The sequence below is a fragment of the Priapulus caudatus genome, unplaced genomic scaffold, assembly GCF_000485595.1.
Source record: "Priapulus caudatus unplaced genomic scaffold, Priapulus_caudatus-5.0.1 Scaffold17, whole genome shotgun sequence".
Classification (NCBI taxonomy): Eukaryota; Metazoa; Priapulida; class Priapulimorpha; order Priapulimorphida; family Priapulidae; genus Priapulus; species Priapulus caudatus.
The window spans coordinates 592,188-610,721 of NW_014577078.1; the positions used below are offsets into that span (position 1 = coordinate 592,188).

General features: G+C 45.7%; 1 long non-coding RNA gene across 1 annotated transcript in view; it reads left to right on the forward strand.

The window, feature by feature from the left end:
- LOC106810706 overlaps positions 1-2,630 on the forward strand; it is an 18,120-nt gene extending 15,490 nt beyond the window's left edge. Inside the window, exon 3 of the long non-coding RNA XR_001394056.1 lies at positions 2,551-2,630. This is a non-coding gene — a long non-coding RNA (uncharacterized LOC106810706). The remainder of the gene's footprint in view (positions 1-2,550) is intronic.
- Positions 2,631-18,534: the final 15,904 nt, after the last annotated feature.

Sequence of the window (18,534 nt, forward strand, 5' to 3'; positions counted from 1 at the left end):
AATACACTGAAACGTCGCCAAGAAACGAAAGGCTCAGAGTACTGGCACGGTTATAATGACAGCAAGTCCGTACAAGAAAATGTTGGATGATGCAGCACAAGCTAAAATTAACGCAGCGGCTGAAAAAGAGCAAAAAAAGAAAGAGAGAGAAGAAAAACGATTGAAAGCAGCAGCAGCAGAAAAGGAGAAACAGAAGGGTCAGAAAAGTAAAAACAAAGGTAAAAGCCAGCAGATTAAAAAGAAGAAATCTGTTGAGGATGGTTCGGATGCAGACTGTATTTTCTGCGATTTGTACAGTAAAACACCTAATGAAGGCTGGATACGTTGTAATGCTTGCCACCAGTGGGCATGTTTTGTATGTTTTGTATGTTTTGTATGTAAACGCAGTAGACGCATGTTTTGTATCGCTGATGGCCATTTTACCCGACCTCTCGGGTAAAATGGCCATGGTCCAAGGGGTAAAATGGACATTAGTTTTAGTCACACAAAGTACTAGTTATCATCACACAATTCACATGTGAACTCATCGTCATCAGAATCAACACCAGCACATTCATCGTGTGATGTATCGTGTGCCCACTGGTGGCAAGCATTACAACGTATCCAGCCTTCATTAGGTGTTTTACTGTACAAATCGCAGAAAATACAGTCTGCATCCGAACCATCCTCAACAGATTTCTTCTTTTTAATCTGCTGGCTTTTACCTTTGTTTTTACTTTTCTGACCCTTCTGTTTCTCCTTTTCTGCTGCTGCTTTCAATCGTTTTTCTTCTCTCTCTCTCTTTCTTTTTTTGCTTTCTTTCAGCCGCTGCGTTAATTTTAGCTTGTGCTGCATCATCCAACATTTTCTTGTACGGACTTGCTGTCCGTATAACCGTGCCAGTACTCTGAGCCTTTCGTTTCTTGGCGACGTTTCAGTGTATTTCTGTGTATGTTGAACTGTTTTGCAGCCGTCAAATAAGGCGTTCCATGTTCAACGGCGACCAATGCTTGTTTCATTGACTCATCATCCCAGGACTGCCTGGTTGTTTTTCGGACGTAATGTCTAGGCATTGTGCTGTTCTGAGGTTTACATGAGCAACAAAATATAATTCATTACTGCATGGGGCAAAAGGGCCACCCTGGCTATTTTACCCCATGAGAATGTGGCCATTTTACCCCATTAGCATCAGATAAGTGTTGCATCATCAAAGTTGAAAAATTAATAATCACAAGTACACAAACACGTGGAACTATGACATAACTGAATTATCAGATTTAATTGCCAGTATCAGTAGTATATCGTCGGTTTGTTGTTCTATAGTAATTAGAAGTTGTTTTGCATGCTTACCTTAGATCAGTCCCGTGTGAAAACACACTTTCAGCTGTTGAAAACTTGGTCGACAACGCAGAAATCCGCCATGTTGGTTAACAACAATGTTATGACAAGCAAGTATAGTAACGTGGAGCTCTACTGGTCAGCAGCACCAGATGATAACAAAACTGCAAGTGGCCATTTTACCCGCCATGGCCATTTTACCCCACTTTCCCCTACACTGCATGTATGCGATGCATGTAATGCGATTCAGTGTGGACTAAATTTTATCATACTTAAAGCCTATGCGAACTCCCAAAAAATACGTATGTTAAACCTAGTAATGTGTAGCTATGCTATGTTATGTTATGTTTTATGTATTCCGATTGTATTTACCGTTTCACTTATATGACGATATATATGTTGGCATCCAATATATGTCTAGTGATTATGGCTGGGTCGTTATGATTATATCATTCTGTAGATGTGGTAAAAGCCACCTCTGATGTTTCCATTAGTCTCGCCGTATTTCGTCACTCCAACTAACTAGGGTGTATGTATGTGTTTCTTGAGTCAACTTCTGGCCATGTGAGGGGAAGGTGCATTAGAGAATAGCCACGAATAGACGGATCGAAAGTACAGTGTACGTCGGTACGGTCTTAGATGGCTTCACTGCTTTAGTGTCTGTATCGGTGAGAGGTATTCGACTAGGTGCGGCTTGGTTACTATGGTGATTCGTGGTTTTGTTTTTCCCCAGGGTTTTGTTGATTGTGTTTCTGTTTTTTTTATTTTTTATTATATGTAATAATTCATTTACTTGTTTATTAATTTATTCGTGTAATTATTTATTTGTTTGTTTGTATATTTATTTTATTTATATACTTACTAATTTGTTTTACTTTTGCCCTTTATTTATTTATCTATCTATCTATTTATTTATTTATTTATTTCCCCACCAAAACATCTACCACAACTTGAGTACTGAACCTAGTCGTTTTGTAAATGAAATAGAATACATAATAAAGTCGATGTTGTCGAGAGTTTGCCCGTCAATTGTCCTGAAGTCGGTCTGTGTATTGTAATTAATAGTATATACGTAGTATTATCAGGAGTGTATAATAACAGACTATTATTATATTAATTTTTTAATTAAATTTATTAATATTATTATTTTTATTAATTTTTTAATAATTATTATTTTAATAATTCATTAACTTGGTATTAGTAATTGCCTCATCGCTGATCTGTCGTACGCAGGCGATCCTGCCGGAACTCTTCATCCTCACCAATGACGTGCGGTCGCGCGCTCACACGGTCAGCGCGAGTGAGCGTAGCGACGTGTCGACGTCATGGCCGGACGAGAGCGGCATGCTGGTCGGCAGCGACGAGCAGACGACAGGCAGACGCAGCCTGCAGCGCAGCCGCGGACGCAGGAAAAGTAAGCAGCCAGCGGGGGTTATGTACGATACAAGCTCGTTGTTGTTATTGTTGTTGTTGTTGTTGTTGTTGTTGTTGTTGTTGTTGTTGATGTATTGTGGGTTGTGGAGAGGGGGTAATAACCTAGTTACGGTGCTGTTCGTGTGTAGCGGGTTGTGTAGAGGGGGAGGGTAACAAGCTAGTTACGGTGTTGTTGGTGTGGTGTGGGTCGTGGAGTGAGAGGAGGGTTACAAATGTTGCTGAAATAACACTAATTCGAAATTTCGTCAGCTTACACTAGCTTGAAATCTAATGGAGCCCTCTTAGCGTCTATAAAATTGCTTGGTAAATAACTTGCTGTGGTAGTCTATAACAATATCTTCATGCAAATCTAGATCAATGATAAGTGAAATGTGACATTGCCATACGTATTACAGTAGACTCGTGACAGTTGACTGCTACGGGTGATTTTTTTCCTTAAGTCTGATCCTCATATCTTTGAGAAATTTTAATTGTGTGGTTTTAAATTTTCAAGCCTACGGAAGGTATTGCCGTGTAGTTTGCTTCGGGTAGATTACGATTCGCAGCACTATACTAGTAGTGCTTTTAGTATTGTTAGTTCGCGTAAGGTTACTTAGTGGTATAACGAAACGGAATTTTTTACGTAAAGTAGATCGATATATGCAGCCTGCTAATATTGCATGTTTGAAAACAATACGCACACACAATCGGTCTCGGCGGGACTTTATTGCCTAAATTGAAAGGCCGTTGATTACGAGACAAACGCGTTTCTGCGAGGGGTCGAGTGCGCTGTGGTATGTCAGACAGTGGATGACATGAGAACCACACTAGATTCCTGATTGCCTCTCTCGCTCCGCTCTTCTTCTTCTCGCTCTCAGGCGCTTTCTCTCTCCGCTCTCTCTCTCTCTCTCCTCTTCTCCTTTTTTTTCTTTCCTTATTCTCTCTGCTCTCGCCCTCCTCTTGTCGGCTCTTCTCTTTCCCTCTCTTCTTCCCTCCGCTCACTCTTCTCTCTCGTCTCTTTCATCTCTCTTCCTCTCTCTTGGCTCTCTCTTCCTTTCCTCTCTCTTCTCGCTCTCTCTCTCGCCTCTCCTCTGCCTCTCTTCCTCTTCTCCTCTGGCTTTCTCTGCTCTCTCTCTCTCGCTCTTCTCTCTCTCTCTTCTCTCTTCTCTCTCCTTGTCTCTCTTCTCCTCTTCTCTGCTCTTCTTCTCGGCGTCCCTCTAGCTAGCTCCTCTCTCTCTCTCTCTTCTTCTCTCTCCTCTCTCTCTCTCATCTCTCTCTCTCGGCTCTCTCTCGCTCTCTCCTTTATCCACCCTGCTCCTTATCTTCTCTCTTTCTCTTCTTCTCTCTCTCTTTGTCTCTCTACTCTTCTTCTCTTTCTCTCGGCTTTCACAACGAGGTTTTACTCTATGTATGAGGCATTTATGCACCCAAGCGATGCTCATTAATGTTCATGACACCCGTCGTATGTAAAAATGTGCCATAGGTGGCCGTGGTTTTCCGCGCACCGTCTACAGCACGCGGCCCTTCTTTATGTTCGGCCGTTCCGTAAGAGGGCACCGAGGCAGCTGAGGCCGTTACCATTGACACAGGCAGACACGTCGATGTCTTTGCCGCCGAGCGCGCGTCCGTGCGTCGCGCCCTCCAGCAACCGCCCCCAGCTCGATCGGTTGATGGTTGGCCCTCGCTACTCGGACCCCAATTTAATTAATTTTATCCTTAAACCGCCGCCGGTACTGTTATGTCGACGAGTGATGCGACATAGCCCTTCGGTACTTGAGAGCCCACACTGATGCTGTCATGCTCACGGCTCTCACGCTCTCTCCTCTCGTCTCCTCTCCGTGCTCTCTCTCTCTCGTCTCTCTCTCTCTCTCTCTCTCTCTCTCTCTCCCCTCTCTCTCTCTGCTCTCTCTCTCTCTCTCTCTCTCTCTCTCTTTCTCTCTCTCTCTCTCTCTCCCTCTCTCTCTCTCTCTCTCTCTCTCTCCTCTTTCCTCTCTCTCTCTTACTCTCTCTCTCTCGTCTCTCTCTCTCTCTCTCGCCTCATCTCTCTCTCTCTCTCTCTCTCTCTCTCTCTCTTTCTCTCTCGCCTCTCTCCTCTCTCTCTCTCTCTCTCTCCTCTCTCTCTTTCTCTCTCTCTACTCTTCTCTCTCTTCTTCCTCTCTCCTCTCTCTCTCCTCCTCTCTCGTCTGCTCTCTCTCTCTCTCTCTCTCTCTCTCTCTCTCTCTCCTCTTCTCTCTCTCTCTCTCTATGCCTCTATCTCTGTCTCCTTCTCCTCTCTCTCTACTCGCTCCTTCTCTCTCTCTCCTCTCTCTCTCTCTCTCTCTCTCTCTCTCTTTCTCTTTCTCTCGGTTTCACAAGAGGTTTTACTGTATGTATGGGCATTTGATGCACCAAGCGATGCTCATTAATGTTTCATGCATGTAAAAATCGTGCCAGTATAGGTGGCCCTGGTTTTCGCGCACCGTACGTACAGCGCTGCTTCTTTACATTCGGCTGTTCCGTAGTTGTTAAGGCACCGAGGAGGCCGTTACCATTGACACAGCAGACACGTCGATGTCTTGCCGCACGCCGCGTGTATAGTTGGCCATCGTACTCGGAAATAATTATTTTTACCGCGGTAGAAATAATTTAACCGCGGTTAAATTATAGCCATTTTTACCCAATTAGAGGCCTTGTTACGCGTAATGCGCTATCGACCACGGTAAAAATAATTATTTCTCAGCACGATGACCAACTATATACGCGTGAGCTTTTCTGCGAGTCATTTTTATCTGCGTCATCTCCGTCTGGTTCTAAGTTTAGACGCAGGTCAATTCGATATAATAATATCGCTGCGGGCTGTCTATGTCTCAGACGGCATTCCGTAAGGTCGAGCGTACGTTGCGCGGAAACTAATCTACGTTTTACCGCACATGCACGCACGCACGCACGCACGCACGCACGCACGCACGCACGCACACATATACGCACAAACTGTAAAATGATCAACGCTGACTGATCAACGTTGGTTGGTCAACGCTGACTGATCAACGTTGGTTGGTCAACGCTGACTGATCAACGTTGGTTGATCAACGCTGACTGATCAACGTTCGGTGGTCAACGTGTAACTTTAACGTCCTCGTAATTACGTTTACGTCGCCGTGACAGTTACGGGAACTGCTCTCCACCATAAGCACTGCATTTCTTACTGTCTAACGAGAGGGCACGTACGAAGAAGCTCTTGTTAGTTTACAAGCCCTGGCAGCAGCCCCCCGCGGTACCACCACCAGCTAGCCCCGGCAACGCCTTATACACACGAAGTAATCAATATCATACACGGCCATCATATACGCGCGCTATATACTTGTTATTAGTATTTGTTGCGTGTTCGCTGTATCTAATGTAAGTTTCATTTGCTCCTCGTTCCGCCCTCCCCCCACACCCACACTTCACGCCCGCACTAAACCCACCCACCCTCACTCACCCACCCACCCTCACTCACCCACCCACCGCACACCTGCACGCTCGCGCCGCAACGCAGGTGAGGGCGAAGAGGCGGACGACAACGATGCGAATCAGTCGTCGCAAGACCCGCGCGACGACGAGCTCCCGCCCCTCAGTGCCCTCAGCGTCTCTCCTACGTCTTCAGATAACCTGAGCACGCGCACGCCCGGACGCAAGATCCACGCGGTGCGCGGCCGCGGCGCGACGCCTTGTACGGAGGACTCCGGCGTGCAGGGGTCCGACAACGGCATGCACGTAGAGAGGTGAGTGGGTAGTGCATGCATGAGCGAGCGAGCGAGCGCACAGCACGCGCGAGAGATCGTCAGACGCCACCGCTTCGTTGTTGTTGTTTTTACGCGGCGTCGCATCTCTCCTGCATGGCTTCCTGATTCCTTATCCTCGCCGCCGTGCAGCTTCCTGTCTGCATCACGCGGATTTACATCTAAACTCATATTTATTATATATATTTATCTGGCTTCGCGAATTTTTTTACTATTGCATGGCTTCGGGTTTATTTTGCGCCACGTAGCTTCCCGACTGATCTGTACATGGCGTATATCGACTGACATCGCATATATATTTATTATATATGTTTATTATATATATTTATCTGGCTTCGCAAATTTTTTTCTCACCGCGCGCGTATATTCGCATCTACTCTGTTTTGGTTTCATTCGCACGGCTACACGGCGGTGGTTTTTGCGTCACGCATTCGGTTCGCGGTGTTACCGATCCTTGTTACTATTGCACGGCATCACAGGCACTTGGAGCGTTTCAATAAAATATAATGCTAAATAAAAACGAAATCTGATTTACTACCAAAGTTTAATGTATACTCTACTCTCTTTCACCTATTTATTGTCGACAATTTCCTGTAAATTCCGTGCAAATGGCTCCTCTGTAACACAATGTCCACCCGCACGCCACGCGCGCACACCTGACACATAAATATAAGCAGGTAGGAAAAGAGGCGAGGCCAAAGTCGCTCGGACGCTCCGCTTGATCTTCACACGATTACAAGCACAAATATTCAACCATTTTGGCACTTCGCTTTCCTACCTGCCTACGTGTCTGTATGTGTCAGTGTGCCGCAGGCGTCCGGCGGCAGCGGTGACAATGTGTGTTGCAGAAGAGAATTTACACGGAATCTACATGAAATTAGTCAGGCGCAAATAATAAGCGACAAGAGAGTAGAAAAACATTAAGGACTTTGGTAGTAAATAGATTTTGTATTTATTTAGCATTATAATTTTATTGAAACGCTCCAAGTGCCTGTGCACGGCATCGTCACCTTCTGTATCGCGTTGCCTTCCGTGCTCGCCGGTTTTTTCGCACCTGGCAGTTTCGCAGCATTGTCTCCGGCGTGCACGTCTGTCGGCGCCATCTATCGTGAATTTTATTTGCAGTAAATAATCGCAAATATTTTGAATAAATATTCTTTAAATATTATATCTATTATATAATTATAATTATTAATATAATTATATAAATATAATAATTTTAATATAAATATGTTTGAATATATATGTTTTGAACAATTATTTTGAAATAATTTGTGATTATTTACTCCTGATTTCATGCATCTTTCGCACGCGTTCGCTGTGCTTGGCGTTGTTTGCAGTGTGCCCACACGTAGAGCTAAACTCTGCTTGCAGGGATGAAGGCAAGAGACAGGACGGAGCGGCCGGTCGGGAGGCCGGCGTGTGGGATGCTGCTAACGATGAGCGTGGGTGAGGGATAGCATAGTTAGCAGGGCGCGTCCCAGGTGGCCGAAATGTTAAAAAAGGAATCTGCTCACTTGTATTCACTTATAGTACCTTCAGACTAGGGATGTGTAGTACGTTCTTGAACAATGAATTCTGTTGCAGTTTTGCAAGCATTCTGTAATTTTGTGCCAGTTTTTTGCATGTTTGTTGTTGCCGCGTTTTGGTGCTTGCCCTAAGGTTACGTATATTTAATAGATTTAGTCAGTGTCAGATAATATTAGATAGTAGGTGTTAAGATAATAGCCTATGGATTTGGTTCTGAGAATTGTGGAGTATGTTAGAAGTTATTGTGAAATTTCATTAACGCTGACAAGTAGCCTACTTGCGCACCACACAAACAAACACCCCCAAAACAGCTACAACTCCCCCCAAACGTTGTAAACTCCAAAAACCACGTACCACTATTCACATCCACCCCACCTGCCTTACTACAGTAAAAACCCGCGTATAAGAAACATAGATTTTAAGAACATGTTAGGCTAAAATTCCCATTTAGAGCCCCTATTACATAAGAAACCTGTTCTTAAGGCCTAAGATTTTTAAGTAGCTATCTAAATTTCCTCGCATGCAGATAAGACTTAAAAAGAAAACAGGTAAAATAAAAAAGATGACGGCTCAACAATTATCGATGCAATAACATGCCAATGCCAATTGCAATGCAATGCTCAACAATAACCAGATCATATCTATTAATAATATATATTATATAATATTATGATTATATATATCATTATATATTATCTTCAACCATAAAAAAAAAAACATGTGCAACAACTAAACTGTCCATATAACACCTTACACATAACACTCTCTTACTGGTTAACACATGATCACACACAGTGACTAGCCCGGCGCGTGCTGAGTCTGCGCGGGGTTTGTCAAGCTAGTAATTATTTAAAAGTAGAAAACAACTTAAGAACCTATTTCACAGCACCTTGTTGAGCCTAATTTTTCAGTAAGCCCACCATTATATAAGAACAGGAGGCTAACTTGGAAAAATCTATGTTCTTATACGCGGGTTTTTACTGTATTAACACATCACCCACCACCTGCCTACTACTAATTAAACGACTACCAGGAATACGCTACCAATCACACTCTCACCTCTATCTCTGCACTATATCCTCATTAATTCCTACCATCACACACGCCGCACACGTACGCCTACCTATTACACACCACACATGCATACACGTACGCTCCTATGACACCACCACACATGCATACACGCACACACACACACACACACACACACACACACACACACGACACACACACACACACACAACACACGCACACACCACACAACACACACACACACACACACCACACACACACACGCTCCTACACAACATAACACACCGCCTCCTTGCACAACCACCACACATGCATACACGCACACGCACACACACACACGCTCCTACACAACATAACACACGCTCCTACACACCACCACACATGCATACACGCACACACACACACACACTCCTACACAAATTAACACACGCTCATTACACACCACACACATGCATACACACAACACACACACACACACACACACACACACACACACACATCACACACACACACGCTCTACACACATAACACATGCATGACACGCACACACACACGTCCTACACAACATAAACACACCGCTCCTACCACCACCACACATGCATACACGCACACACACACGCTCCTACACACATAACCACGCCTCCTACACACCACCAACACATGCAACACGGCATCACACACACGCTCCTACACAACATAACACACGCTCCTAACACACCACCCACACATGCATACACGCACACACACACGCACCCTACACAAATAACCACACGGCCCTCCTACACACCACTACACATGCATACACGCCCACACACACACACACACACCACGCTCCTACACACCACCACACAATGCATACACACACCGCTGCCTACACAACATAACACACGCTCCTACACACAACACCACACTTCATTTCCATACCATCACGCACACACAACACACACACACACACACACGCCGCGCACGCACCGCACAGCCACAACACACACGCTCCTACCACACCACCAAACATCCATTCATCCCCTCACGCCACACTGTGCGCAGCCTCAACGAACATGGACGACGTCCACCACTGCGCGCCACGACGTACTACTTCAAAACGACTCGGCAGATACAGCGACGCGTCGCCGACGGCCTACGACACGGGCGCCAGGGGGGCGGCGGACGCGGCGTCACGCCGCTGCGCGCTGGAGACGACGACAACGGCCGATTCAGACCCGAGCTTCAGAGAGACAATTTGCTGAAATGGAAGGAGGCCGGCGGACGCGGGGGAGGAGTCGTCGGTACAGAGCGACAGGAAAATACAGCGATTCCGACAGCGTGACGCTGGTGTTTCCTTTATCCGGCCGTGATCCTTGACGACAGGGTGCGCATGTTTTCCTTATTATTGTCTGACAGCGTGGCGCTTGCTGTTTCCTTAATTGTTCTGACAGTGTGCATGTCTATTGCTTCGACGTCGCTGTGTTTCCTTTATTGTTCGACAAGGTGAGTCTGTGTTTCCTTATTGTTTCGCGACAGGTGAGCTGTGTTTCACTTATTGTGCAGACAGGTGACCTTGTGTTATCCTTATTCTTTCAGACAGGTTTGAAAACTGTTGTTTCCTTATTGTTCCGACACCTGGGTGACGCTGTGTTTCCTTATCTTCAAGGATTGCGCTGTCTATGTTCCGACAGGTGACGCTTGTGTTTCCTATATTGTTCCCGGACAAGGTGACGCTGATGTTTCCTTATTGTTCACGGACAGGTGACGCCAATTGTTTCCTTATTTGTATCCCCGAACAGTGACGCTGTTGTTTCCTTTATTGTTCCGCGAACACGTGACGCTGTGTTTCCTAATTTTCGGACATGTACCTTGTGCTTTCCTTATTGGACAGGTGACGCTGTGTTTCCTTATTGTTCCGCACAGAGTGACGGCTGTGTATTCCTTATTGTTCCGCGACAGGTGACGCTGTGTATTCCTTATTAGTTCCGACAAGGTGACGCTGTGCTTACTTATTGTTCCGACAGAGTTAGATGCATGTGTTTCCATTATTGTTCAGACAGGTGAACGCTGTGTTTCCTTATTGTTCCGACAGGGTGACGCTGATGTTTCCTTATGTGTTCCGACATCAGGCTGACGTTAGGTTTCCTTATTTTGTTCGACAGGTGACGCTGGTTTCCTTATTGTTCCGCCGACAGCGGCGCTATGTCCTATATGTTTCGCCAGGATTATTGTTCCTTGTCGACAGGTGATCGCTGTGTTCACTATTGATTCGCCGACAGGTGACGTACTGCGTGTGTTTCCTTATTGTTTCCGCCGACAGCGTGACGGCTGTTTTCCTTATTGTTCCGACAGTGAGCCTGCTAGTTTCCTATATTGTTCCGCGACAGGTGACCGCTGTGTTTTCCTTATATGTTGCGACAGGTGGACGCTGTGTTTCCTTATTTTCGACAGGTGACGCGCATGTGTTTCTTTATTGTTCCCGACAGGTGACGCTGTGTTTCCTATAATTGTTCGCGACAACGTACTGTGTTCCTATGTTCCGACTGATGACTGTTTTTCTTTTGTTTCCGCCGACAGGTGACGCTGTAGTTTCCTTATTTGTTCCGACAGGCTGACGCTGTGTTTCCTTATTTGGTTCCGCCGACAGGTGATTGCTGTGTTTCCTTTCCGCCGGTGAGCTGTGTTTTCCTAGGTCGTCTGACAGGTGACGCTGTGTTTCCTTATTGTTCCGCTAGACAGGTGACGTTGTGTTTCCTTATTGTTCCGGACAGGTGACGCTGTGTCTTCCTTTTATTGTATCCGCGACGGTACGCGGTTCGAGCCGACACTGCGTGTGTTTCCTTATTGTTCTGGACAGGATTGATCGCTGTGTTTCCTTAATTGCTTCCAACAGCCGTGACGCTTGTGACTTTCCTTATCTGTTCCGACAGGTCGACGCGTTGTTTCCTTATTGTGTCTCGCCGACAGGCTGACGCTTTTTTCCTTTTACTTGTTCCGCCGACAGGTGATTGCCGTGTTTCCTTATTGCTTCGACAGTACGTTGTTCCTAGTTCGAAAGGTGACGCCTGCTGCTTTCCTTATTGTTCCGACAGGTGACGGTCCTTTTTGACGCGACTGTGTTTCCTTATTGTTCCGCCGACAGGTGACGCTGTGTTTCCTTATTGTTCCGACAGGTGACGCTGTGTTTCCTTATTGTTCCGACAGGGTGATGCTGTGTTTCCTTATTGTTTCGACAGGGACGCTGTGTTTCCTTATTGTTCCGCGCCGACAGGTGACGCTGTGTTTCCTTATTTGCTTCCGCCGACAGGCTGACGGCTGTGTTTCCTTATTGCTTCGACCAGTGACGCTGTGTTTCCTTATTTGTTCCGACAGGTGGATCGCTGTGTTTCTCCTTATTGTTCACAGGTGTGGGCTGTGTTTCCTTATTTGTTCCCGCCGACAGGTGGCGCTGTGTTTCTCCTTATCTTGTATCCGACAGTGACGCTTGTGTTCTCCTTATTGTTCCGACAGGTGACGCTGCTGTTTCCTTATTGTTCGCGACGGTGACGCTGTGTTTCCTTATTGTTCGACAGGTGACGCTGTGTTTCCTTATATGTTCCGACAGGTGAACGCTGTGTGTTTCCTTATTGTTCCGGACAGGTTGACGCTGTGTTTCCTTATTGTATCGACAGCGTGACGCTGTGTGTTCCTTATTTGTTCCGACTAGGTGACGCCTGTGTTTCCTTTTGTTTCGACAAGCTGGCGCTTGTGTTACCTTATTGTTCCGCCGACAGCGTGCACGCTGTGTTTCCCTTGCATTCGTTCCGCGACAGGTGACGCTGGTTTCCTTATTGTTCCGACAGGTGACGCTGTGTTCCTTAATTGTTCCGAACAGGTGACGCTGTGTTTCCTTATTGTCTGACAGGGTGACGCTGTGTTTCCATTATTGTTCCTGCCGACAGGTGATGCTGTGTTTCCTTATTGTTCCGCCGACAGGTGCATGCTGTGGGTTTTCCTTATATGTCGACAGGTGAACGCTTGTGTTTCCTTATTGATCTGACAGTGGCGCTGTGTTTCCTTATTGTTCTGACAGGTGCGCTGTGTTTCCTTCATTGTTCCGACAGATGACGACTTGTGTTATCGTTATTGTTCCGACAGGTGACGCTGTGTTTCCTTATTGTTCCGACAGGTGGCGCTGTGTTTCCTTATTGTTCCGACAGGTGACGCTGTGTTTCCTTATTGTTCTGACAGGTGACGCTGTGTTTCCTTATTGTTCCGACAGGTGACGCTGTGTTTCCTTATTGTGGGATTGCGCGAGGGTCGGGACACGAGAAAAGCAGGCGGGAATATAAGCATATGGGTGACGTAGGGTCGTGTAGGTTAGCATGTAAGTTGTGTAGAGAAGCGTAATATAGGCAGGGTAACATGGGGTAATTTAGAGTAGTTTAAGGTAATGTTTGGTATTGTATGATTGTGCTGTGTAACGTATGTATAATGTAGGAGAGGTAACCTGGACAGGGTACTCTGGATAACGTAGGGTAACGTAGAGAGAGGTTGGGTCATTAAATCATTTGTAATGACAATTACAGAGTGGTACCATTTGGTAATTAAGGTAGGGGGTTGTAGTAATGTGAGGTAATGTGGATGTGTTTGGAAACGTAGCGTACGGTTGGATAACGTAAGCGACCGTAGAGTAACTAATAGGAAGTGTAACGTGGATAAAGATGACCATGTTCGGTTAAATTAAGTTCAGTTATTCAAGTGTTTCTTCGAAACGCGTGGAAGGCAATATAGACATTTTCTTTTATAGTCATCAATTTTGTTAACACTCGTGAAAATGCTCTCACCCCGTATACCGTAAAGCTGACCACCCAGCCACACAGCAGTTAAAGGAAATTCTGTAGTAGAAGAACAGGTCTAGTTAGTAGAGTCTCCTCTAGTTTACATCAATTGCTAAAGTTGCTCGGATATTTACCAACACGAGATGAATTAAAGAATCGGGGGAATCTCATTCAGGAAATCATTTTAGCCGTGGTTATGCACACATGAGTGATCATTAGATGCGAGGAAAAAAGCCAACACGGACACATCTCTCATTATTCTGTTTGGTTTTTAGCGAGGATAATTTGGCGATGGCGACAGAGAAGAGTATGGTCAACAAGAAACAGTTGAGTTCGGAATGCTGAAATTGTAGAGTGTTGTGTTTAGAGAGTTACCGCCCACCATCCACCCCGTCTCTATTATTTATATTCGTTTCGGCTACTCTATCTACTTTGGTTCTTGTTTGCATTTACGTATTGATGCGACCTCCCACGCCACCCCTAATGTAAAAATTGCATGTTGTGATCATATTATTTTCAATGTTTTTTTGCTCAGAGATTTAAGGCAAAATTCTGTTTGCATTGCTGTGCTGCTAGTGTGAGAGTTCCCAGCCGTTTGCTGTGTGACGTGTAGATTAGGGCCTACGTGTGGATAACTTTTGCCGGCTCGGTGTAGTTATGCAATAGTTTATAATAGCATCCTGTGCGTATTACAGTATTGCATGCGTTTATATGCGGCTGTAAATGTATGACCTTTCCCATCTCCCATGCGCTATAACATATATTCTATCAAACATAACATGACAAATAGTCACATCGTCATAACATGACATCTATTCGCACGGACGGCGTTACTGACATCGTTAGCTAGAATCGTTCATTGTCGCGCTGTTTGCCGAAACAGAACGGAATCCCCACCGGTATTTCATGTTATATATGTGTGAGTGTGTGTGCGTGCGTGTGTGCGTGCGTCCGTGCGTCTGTGCGTGCGTGAGTACGTGTGTGCGTCCCGTGTGCGTGCGTGCGTCCGTGCGTGCGTTCGTGAGTTCTAGCGTGCGTCCGAGCGTTCGTGAGTTCGTGCGTACGTCCGTGCGTGCGTGAGTGCGTCTGTGCGTGCGTGCGTCTGTGCGTGCATGCCTGCGTCTGTGCGTGCGTGAGTTCGTGCGTGCGTGCGTCTGTGCGTGCATGCATGCGTCTGTGCGTGCGTGAGTTCGTGCGTGCGTGCGTGCGTGCATGCGTGTGTGTCGAAGTGCATGAATAGAGATTACATCCCGTTTAGTGAGAAGTGCTTTCTAGCGCTGCAATTGATTTCAAGGGGCCTCGAAATACACGTAGGTAAATAGCCGTTGAAAGCCGCTACGGCGCCATTCGTTGCCGTGGTGACGTATGCAGCGCCACGCCGCCCTTAGCGGCGTTGTAGCGGTAACCAGCTATATTTCGTATGCCATCCTTGACGTGACATATCCAGATTATTAAATTGCCTGGGCTCATGGAATTTTTGGTTATATCCAAAAATCGCGTTTTTATGTTTATTTTCTAGGAATTCTCTAGTCTCTCGTCATAATTTTCTAATTTCATTATTTTTTAATATTTTATTCTTTACAAATTAAACGTAAGATTAATAGTAATTGTATTAACTGTAACATTACCTTGTTCTCTTAGACAGTTGACAGAAACATGGTAAAGTTACCATAACGCAGTGTATATAGACGTCCGGGGTACGAGAAACGTTTACTTTAACGTTGATGTTAAGACTTGAGGACCCCAGCTAGGTCACTGGAAATGTATCATTTATCTTGTAAGTTAGTTGAAGGACGTGACTGACTCTCCTGCCCCTCTCTCCTTCTCTCTCTCTATCTCTCTATGTCTATGTCTCTTCTCTGTTCCTCTCTCTTTCTTTCTCTCTCTCTCTCTCTCTCTCTCTCTCTCTCTCTCTCTCTCTCTCTCTCTCTCTCTCTCTATCTATCTCGCTCTATATCTCAAACCCCCCCTCTTTCCATTGCTTGATCTACATTGCAACATGACATTGGCTACAACGCTTCCCCTCATACATACAGGCTGAGTACAGTCAACGAAGCCGAACAGAGGCTGGAGAGCGACGGCAGTGTCGAGATCATAGATGAACCCGAAACAAGAGAGCAGCAAGGTCAGTTGGGGGGAGGGGCAATGTCACGGCGATTACTGGGATGACTAGCGCCACCACACATGGATATGATCCAATACGTATGTGTATACGTATAAGTCGTCACTGGTAAAAAAATTAAAAATTCATAACAAGCATTATTCATACAGCATGACAGCATGACAGCGTGACAGCATAACAGCGTAGCAGCATGACAGCGTGACAGCATAACAGCGTAGCAGCATGACAGCGTGACAGCATAACAGCATAAAATCATAAAAGCATAACAACATAACAGAATTCATAACAAGTATGTCGATATCTTAGGGCCTTGGGAGTATGAGCTAGTTTATCGACAGTTGTGATCTTTGAGAATGACCTGACATAGTAGCAATGTTTATGATCTTGGAGAATGAGCTACATTAGTATAAACACGGGTAACCTTTGAGATTATGCAATATTAATGCGCCGATTGAATAACTTCGTAAGTGGTGAAAGAGTAACTTATGAGGAGATAACGAATATCACTGTAGAATTTGCATACCCTGCAGAATTTATTAGGCAATTGCCATGATATGAAGTGTAGTGTAGAATCTCTTGTCGAAGTTTAATTCTACTTGGGAATAAGCATATGTTAAGAATAAGGGATATAGGATCGTAGGCCTACGCTATTGTAGAGTATTAAATCAATGAGGGTTGGTAAATTATTGTTTGGCGTCCTGCTGTGGGAGTGACCTCGTATGGCGGAACAATCGATAGAAGTTGATTAGCAAAGTGCCTTTTACCTGTTATCAATTCGTATATGATTGGTCTCAACACCCCGCATTTATTAATGTGACTGCATATTCATAATATTTTTTCTCATTCACTTTCTTTCCTAAACTGACACCTATTGAGTGGATGCATGTGCTATTTGTTTTTACATTGAGTTCATTATAATACCTGAACAAGCAACTGTTGATTTTTCCTAAATTTGCGTAGCAGTGAGACTATTAGAAAATGCAAGCTGTACTGCGTGGTAGGATGTAGATCTCTGATCAAACATGCGTCTTCGTTCAGACAAAGATTTACCGCCTTACACTGATTCTTTCCTTAGTTGACCACCTAAGAGCACAGTTAGAGTTTGCAAAGGAAGAATGTCGGATGATGGAGAGAAAGCGGGAAGAGTTGGTGAGGAAAGCGAAACAGTTGCAGAACCGCAGTGGCCAAAAGCGGAACCAAGGTAGGCATGCTATGTGGGCAGTGGGTAAGAAATGACGCTGGAATTATACCTGCAACATGTATGCGGACATATTTGCAAAATGTGTATACAAATACACGTAGGGACAGTAAATATGACCGAGATTGTGGTGTTTACTTGTTGTATTACTATAGTATTAGTACTATTAGTATAACGAGTATTGCTTATTTGTAACCTCCCAGTACCTATGTATTCTGTCCCTAAATGGATAAGTAGCAGTGGTCAAATATAAATGTGTTGGACTCAAGGTTAGGTAAGATTAATTATAACCCGGTGCATTACATGTTGCTTAGGAGAGCAGCTGCTTGGTGGTTTGCTGCCGGGCCAATTTTCCACAAATACATCAAAGAATGCTTATCATTGTGCATATTCTTTCTAGAGTCACCAGAAAGTACTTGCCGTTATACCCATCATTGCCATATGCACTAAACAGTGATTGCCATCATGCCTATCCTTGTCAGATGCACCAAACCGTGATTGTCAGTTGTCATTAATGCTTATCCTTACCAGATCCACCGCACGGTCCTTGCCATCCTTGAGAAATCTTGCCAGACCCACTACACGTTCCTTGCCATCTCTGAGCAATCTTGCCAGATCCACCACACGGTCCTTGCCATCTCTCTGAGCAATCTTGCTAGATCCAACACAAAGTCCTTCCCAGATCCACCGCACAGTCCTTGCCATCTCTGAGCGATCTTGCCAGGTCCAACACAAAGTTCTTGCCAGATCCACTGCAGTGTCCTTGCCATTTCTGAACTATCTTGTCAGATCCACCACAAAGTCCTTGCCATTGTGTCCGTCCTTGCCATTGCGTCCATCCTTGCCAGATTCTCCACACAGTGCTTGCCATCGCGCTGAATGCTCTCCATCATCCTCTCTCTCTCTCTCCACACGTTCTCCAGCGCGCGACATCTGGAAGAGGCGCTACTTCGACGAGAAGAAGCGCACGCCAGCGCTCGAGGAGCAGAGCGGCAAGCTGCGGGGAGAGCTGGACGTCATCAGCCGACGCGTCATCGCGCAGCTAGAGAACGAAGCCACGTCGACGACGACGACGCAGCACCGGTCACGCGTAGAGAAGCCATCGAAGAAGGTGCGGAGAAGGAGGAGGAAGAGAAGGAGGGGAAGGAGGGTGGAGAGGAGGAGGGGAGCGAGGGTGGGATGGAAATACGGGGAGGAGGATGGGATGAGATGGGAGGAGGGTGGGATGGAAGGACTGGGAGGGGATGGGATGGAAGGACGGGGAGTAGGGTGAGATGGCGGGACGGGGAGGAGGATGGGATGAGATGGGAAGAGGGTGGGATGGACGGGCGGAGATAAGGGTGGGAAGTGAAGGTA